The sequence below is a fragment of the Terrapene carolina genome, unplaced genomic scaffold (genome assembly GCF_002925995.2).
Source record: "Terrapene carolina triunguis isolate 2854851 unplaced genomic scaffold, T_m_triunguis-2.0 Scaffold31, whole genome shotgun sequence".
NCBI lineage: Eukaryota > Metazoa > Chordata > Testudines > Emydidae > Terrapene > Terrapene triunguis.
In genome coordinates, this window is record NW_020664382.1 from 6,346,740 (window position 1) to 6,359,148 (window position 12,409).

Here is a 12,409-nt window from a genome sequence, read left to right on the forward strand (position 1 = left end):
CCCCAATGTTATCTTATGGCAATGAGTTCCACAGGTTAATTGTGCATTTTGTATCTGCATGCTCTTGTCTTGGAAATTATTTCCTTTTATCAGTTTTTAACATATCTCTGTTTCATTGCATGTCTACTGGATTTTGCATTAGAGGGTAAACAGGGGCACCGGTTTACATTCTTTATATATTTTTGTTATTCTTCAGCCCTCTAAAATGTGCCCTCTTACACATTGCTTTCTAATTTATCAATTTGCCCCAACACCTTCTTTTCTGACATCTCCATCTCTGACCATACCCCATCTTCAACCTGAAAAGAGTAGGTCCAGGGTAGTATCTCCCCAACAAGTTCTGTAGTGAAGACATATGCAAACAAACCATTTCTACAAAACCTTTATTCTCATTAGTTGCTCCCTTTATTGGTAGTCAAGCAGACCCACTAGTTTTCTCATAGGCTTCAAAATTTTAATGTATCTAAAGAATTTCCTGCTGTTTGTTTTTTGTCTTTGCCTTTTGCTCTTGTAATCCCTTGTTGGTCCTCTAAGTTGTTTTACATTTTATCTTCCCTCACTTATGCTCTCTTCTTTTAACTTCCCTGGAGTCAGCTTTCCTTTTTCTGAAGCACGTCTACTTGGTTTGAACAATCTCTTGAACTCTGCCATTTAACCATGCAGTGTTTTTTTTTTTTTTTTTTTGTCTTACTGCTTCCTTTTTAGTTTAGGAGTATGCATACCTTCTGTGGCCCTGTTGTGGGACATGTAAGTAGCCTCCATGCTGAGTCTAAGGATTTTAATTTCCTCATTTTTTACTTTAGCTTCCTCTTTTTAAAAAAAAAAAATCACCCTTTCTAAAGCTCACTGTCACTGTGCTAGTTTTGGGGTATGATTTCTCCCCTAAATCTGTTGAACTTTATGATCACTATTTAGTGGCTTAGCTACAGTTTCTTCTCAAACCAACTCTTTTTTGTCTTACTTAGGACTAAGTTGGGAATAGCCCCTTCTCTTTTGTGGTCTAGAACTAGCTGCTCCAAGTAACACTTGTTAGGGTTAGAGTTGAGAAATTGCTTCTCCAAACCATATTCCTCTGTGATAATGGATCCGATAATATGTGAGTAGTTGGAGACACCCATCGTTACTGTTTTATTAGGCTCAGTTGCCTCTCTAATATTCTTTAATAGTGCGCACTCTCTAGCCCAGATACTCACATACTTGAATGCAATGGAGCTGTGTCCATTTATACCATTGGAGTGTCTGGCCCTTAATTTATTAGCACAGTTAACATTAAATCAATGCCATAAAATAATAAATAGCTGGAATTAAAGTGAGTCCCCCCCCAAAATTGGTCAAACATAGGCTTTCAGAGAATTATTCTATATAGAGAGGAGCTGATTGAAGATTTCCCCCAAAACCTTGCTCCTCCCTCTCCCCTCATGGAAATGCCATTTTGACCAAAACAAAAAGTTTTTTTATTGAAATTTCAAAATGAAAAATGTTCTTTTGGTGAGGAACCAAACAGTTTCTCTAACCTTTTTATTCTCTAACTTGTTCTCCAGGCCCATTTCTTGGGGGGAGGGGGGGAGGAGGCGGGAGTGAGAATAAGTGCTCTTACACACACACCCCCAATCGAAATTGATTTGACATTTTTCATTTTAAGAAAAGTGGAGAATTAAGGGAAATTTGTAATGAAAGTAAGCAGTTTCATTTCTTCTGGATTTCTCAGTGACGTATGCTTAGCTTATATAGTTAATATTAATTCAGAGCAAGACCTAAATAGAACTTTCCCCAGGTCCTTCATGCTGCACACTGACCACCCTTGGTGCAGCTGGAGCTTGTATTCCTGATTCCAAGTGGCTTCCCTCCTCTTCCACAGAGTTCTGAGGCCACGCCACAACCCACAGGTGTCCTAAATGCTTCCTCGGATGCTTCAGCAGAGAGAGTCTCCGGTACAGAAGCTGACTTAATTGTAAGCCAATCATAAGCATACACAGACTTGTCAATGACAATATAATGTAGCCAGACATATAACTGCTGAGAGACTTGATAAATGCTCCTTTACAGACAACAGCAGAGTTTATTACTAACACCTCATAAGCTTAGTCTGGAAACTCTTTTAAATAAGTGGGTGAGTGATCATCATTACTGATTGATAGATTTTGCAACACAAAATATAGTTTTAAACAAAGCCATTCACATAGGCCCTGATTCAGCAAAACACTTAAGAACGTGTTTAAGTACTTTACTGAATCAAGGCCATAGAAAGCAGACTTTTGCTCCTCTCCAACTACCCCAGGCAGCCTTTTGGAAATCCTAATCCAAAAAATTCCCTCTATAGGAATTTTCTTCTGGTCTTCAAATGCAGGCTATGCCTTCTGATTGGTTTTGGATGAGTCTGAACAACTGTTCCAATGGCAAAAGTCTCTCTTTGTCTCTAGTGCTAAAGAAGCATTTATGTCATGATTTCTATCCAGGCTATGGTAACTTTACCAAAACAGTGACAGTTTGAAAGTTTCTTTCATATTTTTGGAGTGCTTACTCCCTCCCTCCTCTCTTCTTTACAAATATCACAACCATTAGCTCCACTATGGGTCTGAAACCAAAACCGCAATTACAGTGTTTATTTTTAGGAGACTGACTTGTCACCAATTTAGAGAAGACGTGGTTAAGCCAACAGCCGCTCACTTTTGCTGCATGCAACTTTGTTTCACAGTTGTAAAAAAAATTCTATTACCAGAAAAAAAGAATGTTTCTGTTCTAGAAGCATAGCTAATTGATACTTCAAGAGAACAATTCAGGTTCTGTGTTTGAACACATTAAGTCTTTCTCCAGTCTATTATTGTGCTAAGTAAAAGAAGAATCTTTTCTTCCTTAAAAAAACAGAAAGAGCCTCATAAAACCCACCCCTGCGAACACCACCCTGTTCTCAATAGAAGCCAAGGAATGATTGGGTATGGGAAACAGAGCTACCTATTGCTCTGAGAGGTAGTCCTCCTTGAGCACAGTTGATGCTCATATGAATAGCAGCATGGATTGCATTGTTGCCAGCCATGCTGTACTGGTTCTGAGAGCAGAGAACTTTAGTCTCCAATCTGTCACTTTTTAAAATTATTTAGGATTTGGAAAAGTTACACTGATGTCTGACAAGATGGCTCTGGGCTCTTCTTCCAGCAGCTGGGGGCTGCTTTACAATCTACTAATCCAGTGTCTTTGTACTGATTAGATTCAGTCATTTTCAAAAGGTCACATGAGGCCTGATTGTTCACTGTTCTATATCTGGTGCAGTCGTTGACTCCTGTGCAAAGCGACTACAAAACTGCATCATTCTGAGCTGGCTGCACTTTACACTCATTTTGCTCAAGAGAACATAAGAATGGCCGTACTGGGTCAGACCAAAGGTCCATCTAGCCCGGTATCCTGACTACCGACAGTGGCCAATGCCAGGTGCCCCAGAGGGAGTGAACCCAACAGGCAATGATCAAGTGATCTCTCTCCTGCCATCCATCTCCACCCTCTGACAAACAGAGGATAGGGACACCCTTCCTTACCCATCCTGGCTAATATCCGTTAACGGACTTAACCACCATGAATTTATCCAGTTCTCTTTTAAACGCTGTTATAGTCCTAGCCTTCACAACCTCCTCAGGCAAGGAGTTCCACAAGTTGACTGTGCGCTGTGTGAAGAAGAACTTCCTTTTATTTGTTTTAAACCTGCTGCCCATTAATTTCATTTGGTGGCCCCTAGTTCTTGTATTATGGGAACAAGTAAATAACTTTTCCTTATTTACTTTCTCTACATCAGTCATGATTTTATATACATCTATCATGTCCCCCTTTAGTCTCCTCTTTTCCAAGCTGAAAAGTCCTAGCCTCTTTAATCTCTCCTCATATGGGACCCGTTCCAAACCCCTAATCATTTTAGTTGCCCTTCTCTGAACCTTTTCTAATGCCAGTATATCTTTTTTGAGATGAGGAGAGCACATCTGTACGCAGTATTCAAGATGTTGGCGTACCATGGATTTATACAAGGGCAATAAGATACTTTCCGTCTTATTATAGACGACTAAGGAGCAAGACCATGAATAATCCAGCTTCTTGTGAAAGGACAGCATTTTAATCGAGTTGTTGTACCTTGTATGCTCCAAAATATGTGGTGTTACAAATGGTTTTTTGTATGACTCTTTCACTTCTCTAGCAAAGTGTTTCTTTACAGTATTTTGGTCATTTTGATTGTATCTTGACAAACAAATGGCATGTGAAAATGGAATAGCAGGTAATAAGAGAGTATCTTTCTGTTGTAGAAGAAAACAATATTGCAGTGTGTTCTTCTCATAGCCATAAAAGTGTATAAATTAGCCTTATTACTACACATACTGTATCTTTTCATACAGTGTGAGGCAATGTGGCATAATGTTTAGAGCAGGGCCCTGGAAATAAGAGAGCCTATATGCTATTCTCAGCTCTACACCCAACCTGTTATATGACCTTGGGCAATTAATTTAGGGACTGATTTTTTTTCAAAGATAAGTGAACACAGCTGTGTGTACCCAATTTGTGTCCAGATAAGTACCATCACAAATGACCATGAGTATTTGGCCATGTTAGTGGGTAAATATGTATAAAGGATCTGATTCGAGTGTTCATACACAGGTGAAGAGGAGAGAGCAAACAGGGAGTTCCAGGGGATTTATGGAAATAGCAAAGGCAAATACAAGGTAGGTGGTAGGAGGAGAGTGAATGGCTAAAAGCATAGGGTTGGTTGACCTATACAGAGTTTGTTCTGGAGCTGTGAGCACTGAGAGTGCAAATGAAGGGGGATGAGGTGACCCAGCCAAGAAAATTTAATATTCAGGACCCAGAAAATTACTTCACTGAACAGAAGACAACAATTAGCAGGGAGTTTGCTGGAGGAGAATAATCCAGGAATGAAAGAGTACTCATTAGGATTAGATAACAGGCAAGAAAAATGTAATAGAAACCAAACTAGAAAAAATGAGAGAATTAAGTTACCAGGACAGACCCTATAAAAGGATCCATGGAAATTCATCTCCATTTGGACAAAAGAGAGCAAGGATTAAGTAATTCATAGGGCTGGTGAATCATTTGTAGTGAATAATTTATTTTCTTTCTGCTTGCAAGTGGTCGGCAAGCAGGTTATGTAGTCTTTATTTGAGGTAGTCTTTGACAATTATGTGTGAAATGTGTATTAAGAATGCTTGGTGCAGATTGTTCATGTGCACTTCATTTTGAGAATTCAATATCAGAGCTGTGTTAGTTTCAATTAGATATGTAGGTAGCTAATGATTGCTTCACTTTCCTGCCTGGATGAGCATAATTCTTAGAATCAGGTTCCAGTGTCAATACTTGCATTTATGAGTTTAAAGTTTTGTTTTCCATGTGTATTCCAACATTTGCCTAAAATGTCCTAATTTCACAAATGTTCCTGATAGTAAGCTTGCTCACTGGAAGGTTTGCAGAAAGCAAATGTAAAAGAGTTGAGACTGTAAACCAGTGGGTCACAAACTTTTTTACTGGTGACCCCTTTCACACAGCAAGCTTCTGAGTGTGACCCCCCCCCCAATAAATTAAACACACTTTTTTATATATTTAACACCATTATAAATGCTGGAGGCAAGCAGGGTTTGGGGTGGAGGTTGACAGCTTGTGACCCCCCCCATGTAATAGCCTTGCAATCCCCTGAGGGGTCCCAACCCCCAGTTTGAGAACCCCTGCTGTAAACTACTTGGGGTGGGAGCGTCTTCTTTTGTTTGACCACTCATTAGCACATTGCGGGTGCTGCTGGAATCCAGAAGTGCCATGAACACAGCCAAAGAAAACTAACGTTTTAATTTAATAAAAAAAAATTGTTCCCCCAATAGTAGTGTTTAAACAATCAGAGGGGGAAAAACCCCGAAGGAGTAGGGAATAAGAGTGAGCAACTAACAGACATATCCTTATCTAAGACACTGATCTCAGTCAGTAGTCTAGACTAGTCAGTATTTGGGAGGTGTCCAAAGGAAAACAAGGTGCTGCAAGAATTGATGTTACTGACTGAGATCCAGATTGAGCAAAACACTTCAGTATGAGCTTACTGTTAAACACATGAGTAGTCCCATTTGAAGTTAATGGTGCAACTCATTGACTTAAACGGGATAACGTGTCTGCTTAAAGTTAAGCATGGGCTTAAATTTTGCTGAATGGAGACCTTAGGGATAAGTTGATTTAATTTAAGGACCACCTGTAAAAGGGTGGAAATCTTTAGAAAAGATAGGGGAAGAAATACATGAAGCAATGCTGCTTGCCATTCATCAAAGGTTTTCCTGTTCTCTTGCTGTTTTTATAAGGGTCTCTTCAGCCAGGGAGAAACTGACTAGCTAAAGCCCCAGGGAGAGCTCAGTGGTTTGAACATTAGCCTGCTAAACCCAGGATTGTGAGTTTGATTCTTGAGGGGGCCATTTAGGGATGATGGGGGGGGAAGGGACAAAACTGTCAGGGATAGTATTTGGTCCTGCTAGTGTAGGCAGGGGACTGGACTCAATGACTTTTCAAGGTCCCTTCCAGTTCTATGAGATAGGTAATCTCCATTTATTATTATTAATTGATTATTATCCTGCAAATCTGATCAAGGTATGTGCAGACCTCTGTGCCTTTGTGGAGCCCCATTTACATCAGTGGGACTCTGCGTGGGAACAGTAGTCTGCCTATAAGGTCGCAGTCCTGCATTTGGATCCAGTCTGACTATACAAGGGAGCAGTGACAGTGACTATACAAAAGTTCTGTCAAATTCATAAAGTTAACCCCCCAAAAAACAACAACAACCTTTAATCTCTTTCTTTTAGAGTAATCTTGGGGGATATGTGTACTTGAAGTAGGCACAAAAGTTTTAGACACAAATGTGATTTTTCAAGTTAACTGTGTCTCTTTAAGGAATCACAATTAGAATTTAAAGCTAAAATCTTCCCCAGAAATATTTAATTTCGCACCCTACCACTATTTTTCCTTTTAATATAAAAACTATCTGATTAAATGTTTTAGCCTTAAAAATAGCCTCATGTACATCCTAATAAACACAAGCTACTTGACTTTTATAACATATTGAGTATGAACAATGGTATAATAGAAGCCTATTTAATCATTTGCAATAAACATGATTTTAATAGCCACATGTTTATTAATTTGCAATAGCTGTCTAAACAGCTAACTGAAACACATGAGCCCATAATTCAACACATTAACTATTTTTTTCAGTGTTCTGTTCTTTGCAATGGACTTTGAAGCACCTACAATTGGAGCAGTGGGAATTCTTCTGGACAATCTTACAAACTTTAGATACAGCACAGTTAATTACAGGCAGCACGTTCAGTATTTCTTTCTCCTGCCAAATGTCTTGTGCATTCAAACAAGGAGAACTATTTTTCCTCTGTGCTTACTAATGCTGCAAATATTGTACAGTGCTAGTTTGTCTTCCTCCATCTAGACCAGGGGTCGGCAACCTTTCAGAAGTGGCGGGCCAAGTCTTCATTTATTCACTCTAATTTAAGGTTTCACGTGCCATTAATACATTTTAATGTTTTTAGAAGGTCTCTTTCTATAAGTCTATAATATATAACTAAACTATTGTTCTATGTAAAGTAAATAAGGATTTTTAAATGTTTAAGAAGCTTCATTTAAAATTAAATTAAAATGCAGAGCCCCCCGGACCGGTGGCCAGGATCCAGGCAGTGTGAGTGCCACTGAAAATCAGCTCGTGTGCCGCCTTCGGCACGCGTGCCATAGGTTGCCTACCTCTGATCTAGACATTATTTTTTGTGTTTAATGCTGATTTTTCTCCTGTTATCCAGTTAGAACTGGATTAGAGCTGTAGGGGACCTATATACGTTCAGAGCTCCCTGAATATTTCAATGTAAGTTGCAGTGTCTGAGGCAGCTACTCTGTTAAACAATTCCCCTGATCCCTGGCCATAGCCCCAGCGACATTTTAGATAACCCAACACTGGTACCAACAGCCGTGGGAATTGTGCAGGGGCACCTGAGCACAGAATTGGGGCCCATCAATATTATTTCTTATGTAGTTCCATAAAGCATTGTTGGCACTTTGAAGACATGGGACAGGGTCTGATTAACGAGTGGTGTTACACTGGCATAAAACTGAAGTAACACAGTGGTGAATCAGGCCCTCACAATGTGTCCCAAGATAGACTGTACATTTTTTGTTTGTTTTTTGCCTATTGTTTGGAAATATGCCGGTAAATCCAAACGTTTGTTACAGCTGCAGCGGCCACTTTTGAAAACGTTGCTCTAGTGGCTAGGCTAAGTACTGCACTGTGACTCGGGGGGCCTGAGTTCTATTCCCAGCTCTGCCATTAACCTGCAGGGTGGCCTTGGGCAAGTTACTTCACTTCTCGGTGCCTCCATTTCTCCACCTGTAAAATGAGGATAATGATACTGGCCTCCTTTTGTAAATCTACTTTGCGATCTACTGATGAAAAGTGCTATACAAGTGCTAGGTATTAATTTAATCCATGCCTGTTTCTCCACCTGTAAACCAGGAATTATAACATCTTTGGGTGTTACACCCTTTCCCCGCCACCTTCATCTGTCCTGTCTATTTAGATTATAAAACCTTTGGGCAGGGACTACCTACTATTCTCTTAGTACAGTACCTAACACAAAGGGGCCCTGATCTTGGCTGGTCCCTAGCCATGACCATAATGAATATAACTAACAATAATCCTGCCTCACAAGATTGCTGTGAGACTGATTTCATTAGCTCTTGGAGATCTTCAGAAGAAAGGCACAATCGAAATGTGAAGCATTATTACAAACGATCTGTTCCTATTTGTAGTGGTGATGTAAGGCACACCGGACGTTACCTGCTGATCTTGTCTATATTCTGCTAAGGACATGAGACAAATGTTGTTCTAACCATTGTGTACCTCATCCTTTTCCTTTTATTTTAAACTAGTATTAGCAGAACAGCTACTGTTAGTCCAAAATGTTAACAGCTGTGTTAAGTGGCAGCCAACCCAGTTTCCTGTTACTTGTGGTGAGGTAGCCAGATGCAGACAATGTCTATATAAAGACATCTTTTTTTTCATAGGCATGTGAGGGGAAATAAAAGCCTTTTACATTTGAGTTCAGTTTCTAAAACTAGTCAGAAAATAGTGTGGCTGCTAGGAGCAAGTTCTTCCATATTAACACCCCAAGAGTAGTTTGAATGGGAAAGGACAACGATGAGGCTCATTAGAAGTCAGTCTCTAATAATTTTTTCTCCTTTTCAGCTGGCAGAGCACACTGACTTTGGCTTTTTATTTTTTATTTTTCAGTATAATGAGAGAATACACTACTTTTTTTTGCAAAAATAGGCATTTCATATCTGGCTGAAAGACTCCCAAAGCATTGTGCAATCTGTAGCAGAATCATGCCCTTACCAAAGACAACTTCCACAAAGTGGGCCTCTGAGGCAGGGGCAGTATCTTACTGCTTCTCCAAAAAGGGGTAGCATTTGCTCCAACTTAACATTTGCTACAGACTGCAGTGCATGCGTGCCTGGGGCAGGGAAGCAGGAGCAGAAGCATGACCTCCACCCAAAGCTAGCATACCACATTCTTCTAGGTCATGAGCCTTCAACCTAAGGGTCAGCATCAGGACTCGTGGCCTGCAGCAAAGCTACCCTCTGGGCAACTTAACGAGTGCAGCTGGCTTTGTACTAGGCTGCCTGATTGTCTGAAGTGCCTGACTGTCTGTTAAGCCCAGCCCCAGCAGCAGTAGTACTTCAGTAGCTGCTCAAAGCATTCACCCAAGGCTATGATAGCACCTGCCTGGGACCCAGCCCTGCCTTGCCTCACTCCAGGAAACCTAGTTCTGATCCTCGGCTCTGGCATCTGAATCAGGTTCTGCCCTGGGCTCTGATTCCTGGCTCCTGACTCCAGCTCTGACCAGTAGGCATGACTACCCATATCCCAGCCACTGAGAGTCGGGGTTGGGACTACTCTGCTCTTCCTGTTTTTGCTAAATGGATGGGGGGATGACTCTTGGCTAGATCCCAGCAAGGTGGAAGGGAGATCATGGCCTGGTACAGAAAAGAAAGTCGTGAAATGGGAAAGGTTGAAAACCCACAGTCATGGACAAACTATTAGGGAAATTAGCTAGTGGGGCTCCATCCGGGGAGGTGTTGAGTACTCTGGCTCAGTCCATCAAAGCACTTTAAACCATTTTTAACTTTAAGCAACACCCATTGACGTTGATTGAGACCAGTCAGATGCTTAAAACTAATTTTTTTCTTTTTACTAGGATTGAGCCAGAGTGATCAGCACCTTCCAGGATCGAGCCCTAGGTCTTCAGTTCTGCAAAGCACTTAAGTGCTTTGAACAGGCTTGGGGCTTAACTGCGGCCTAGAACACGTGAGAGGATCTCCTGCCTGCTGGCATACAGCTGTGCTACAGAGAATCCCTGTATCTTCTTCCATCCAGTGCACCTGTGCCGCATAAGGCAGGATTTGGCTTTGTGAGCATCTATAAATCCCTTTAGCCACTATTGAACTGCAACTGCCCTGAAACTGGAACGTCAGAGCTTTTTAACAGTGCACCGCAATGCTGCACAGCAGTTTGTCAGGGAGCGCAGAAGGACCGCAATACAAATGAAAACAGGGAGACTTCAACGGGCAGACGGTAATCATTTCACACAATGGAACATTGCTGTGGCTTAATCCTCCCTACTGTTGTGAGAAGTACCATGGGATCTTTAATTACACATGATCAGGACCTCTAGTCTATGTCTCCTCTGAACAACTTGCAACACAGAGCCCCCTAGCGCCATGCTGGGGGCTTTGATTTAGTAATCACTCCAAGGGAAGAGCGTGCTGTCTACTGAATCACTAACAGTATCTACAGCACCTGGGTTTTCCTTGGCAATCACCCATCCACGTACTGACCAAACCGGAGGCTGTTAAACAATTTCCCACCATCTGGGGAGGAAAACGGTCAAATGTGCAATATTGCACAATCATTCAAAATCGCTGACCTTAGAGTGATTCCTTAAAGAAAATCTCACTACTCCTAGAAGCTGGGGTAAGACAAACTCCTTAGAGAGAAGAGTCCTGTTTTATTCACACAAAGGAAAACACTTGTACCTCCTCCTTTCCTCTAAACTCAGACTTTGTTACTGACAATTTCCCCAGAGCAGCAGAAAATGTAACAGTCAGCCGCTACTCCAAACATACGATGCAAACAGACCATATTTCAAACAGATGTTTATAACCTCTTGTTGCTGTGCTTCAAAAAATCCAAAAAGCTAATGCACAACAATCTAGTACCAGGAAATTGTGTCTTGGAGCTCTTGTGGCACCACAGTCCCTTGAAGGAACTAAACAGCTTGTGTTACACGGTTGCTTATTTGTTGTTTTATTAAGGGTCTTACACACCACTCTTTACCTTCATGTTATGGGTTTGCTGTATGTAAAATAGTTTTCCTAAGAAGAACCAGGGTGTTAAAACAGTAACCAAGGATAGTGAAAGGCACCGCACCAAATGACACTGGCATGTAGCCGTCCACCTCAGTTACGATTTCACACTTTGATCACCGTGGAGCAGTCAAAAGCTTGATATGCCCAATTTAGGAAAGAGTGGAGACAAGAGAGGGACCAGGTTTCTAAAATAGGGTTTCTGTTTTGTTTTCTTAATTAAACTGGATTTAACAAACTTGTGCCTGTTTTATATGAACCTTGGGATGTGTCTGCATATGAATTTTTAGTCACGTTGTAACATGTTAACATCCTGTAAAGTCTAGTATGACAGGATACACGTGTGTGTGTCCTGAAACCAGCATTTGTGCAAAGTCTCCACTAGAATTTACTATCCTGTTTAACAAAAAACAAACAAACAAACCAAAAAAATTCCAGTGTAGCCTTAGAAAGGTTCAGCTTTTTCTCTAATGTGTTTTATTGTGTGGAAGGGGCTGAAGAGCCTATTTCTAGGCAGGTAAATCAGACACCTGTCTTTACAGAAAGTGTGTACAGTACTTCCCGTAATCATAATAGAGTGAAGCCGTTGACTGATTCCTACTATTTTTGACATGCAGCTGTTGAGTTGAAACATCTGATAGTTTCTCTTCTCCAGGCCACCACGGTGCAGTGTCAGTAAACAGGCTTTGGTTTCCATTCTTACAAGGAGTGGGCAGGTAAGCGAAGCTAAAATGCCTACAAGAAACCTGCAGCTTCCCCAGGAGATCTTCAAAGGGCAATGGGGTGCCTAATTCTCACTGTGCTCCTCTAAATCTCTCTCCTTCTCACAAGTCTTTTATTCATTTATCGCAGGGGTGGGCAAACTTTTTGGCCTGAGGGCCACATCTGGGTATGGAAATTGTATGGCAGGCCATGAATGCTCACAAAATTGGGGGTTGGGGTGCAGAAGGTGGTGAGGGCTCTGGCT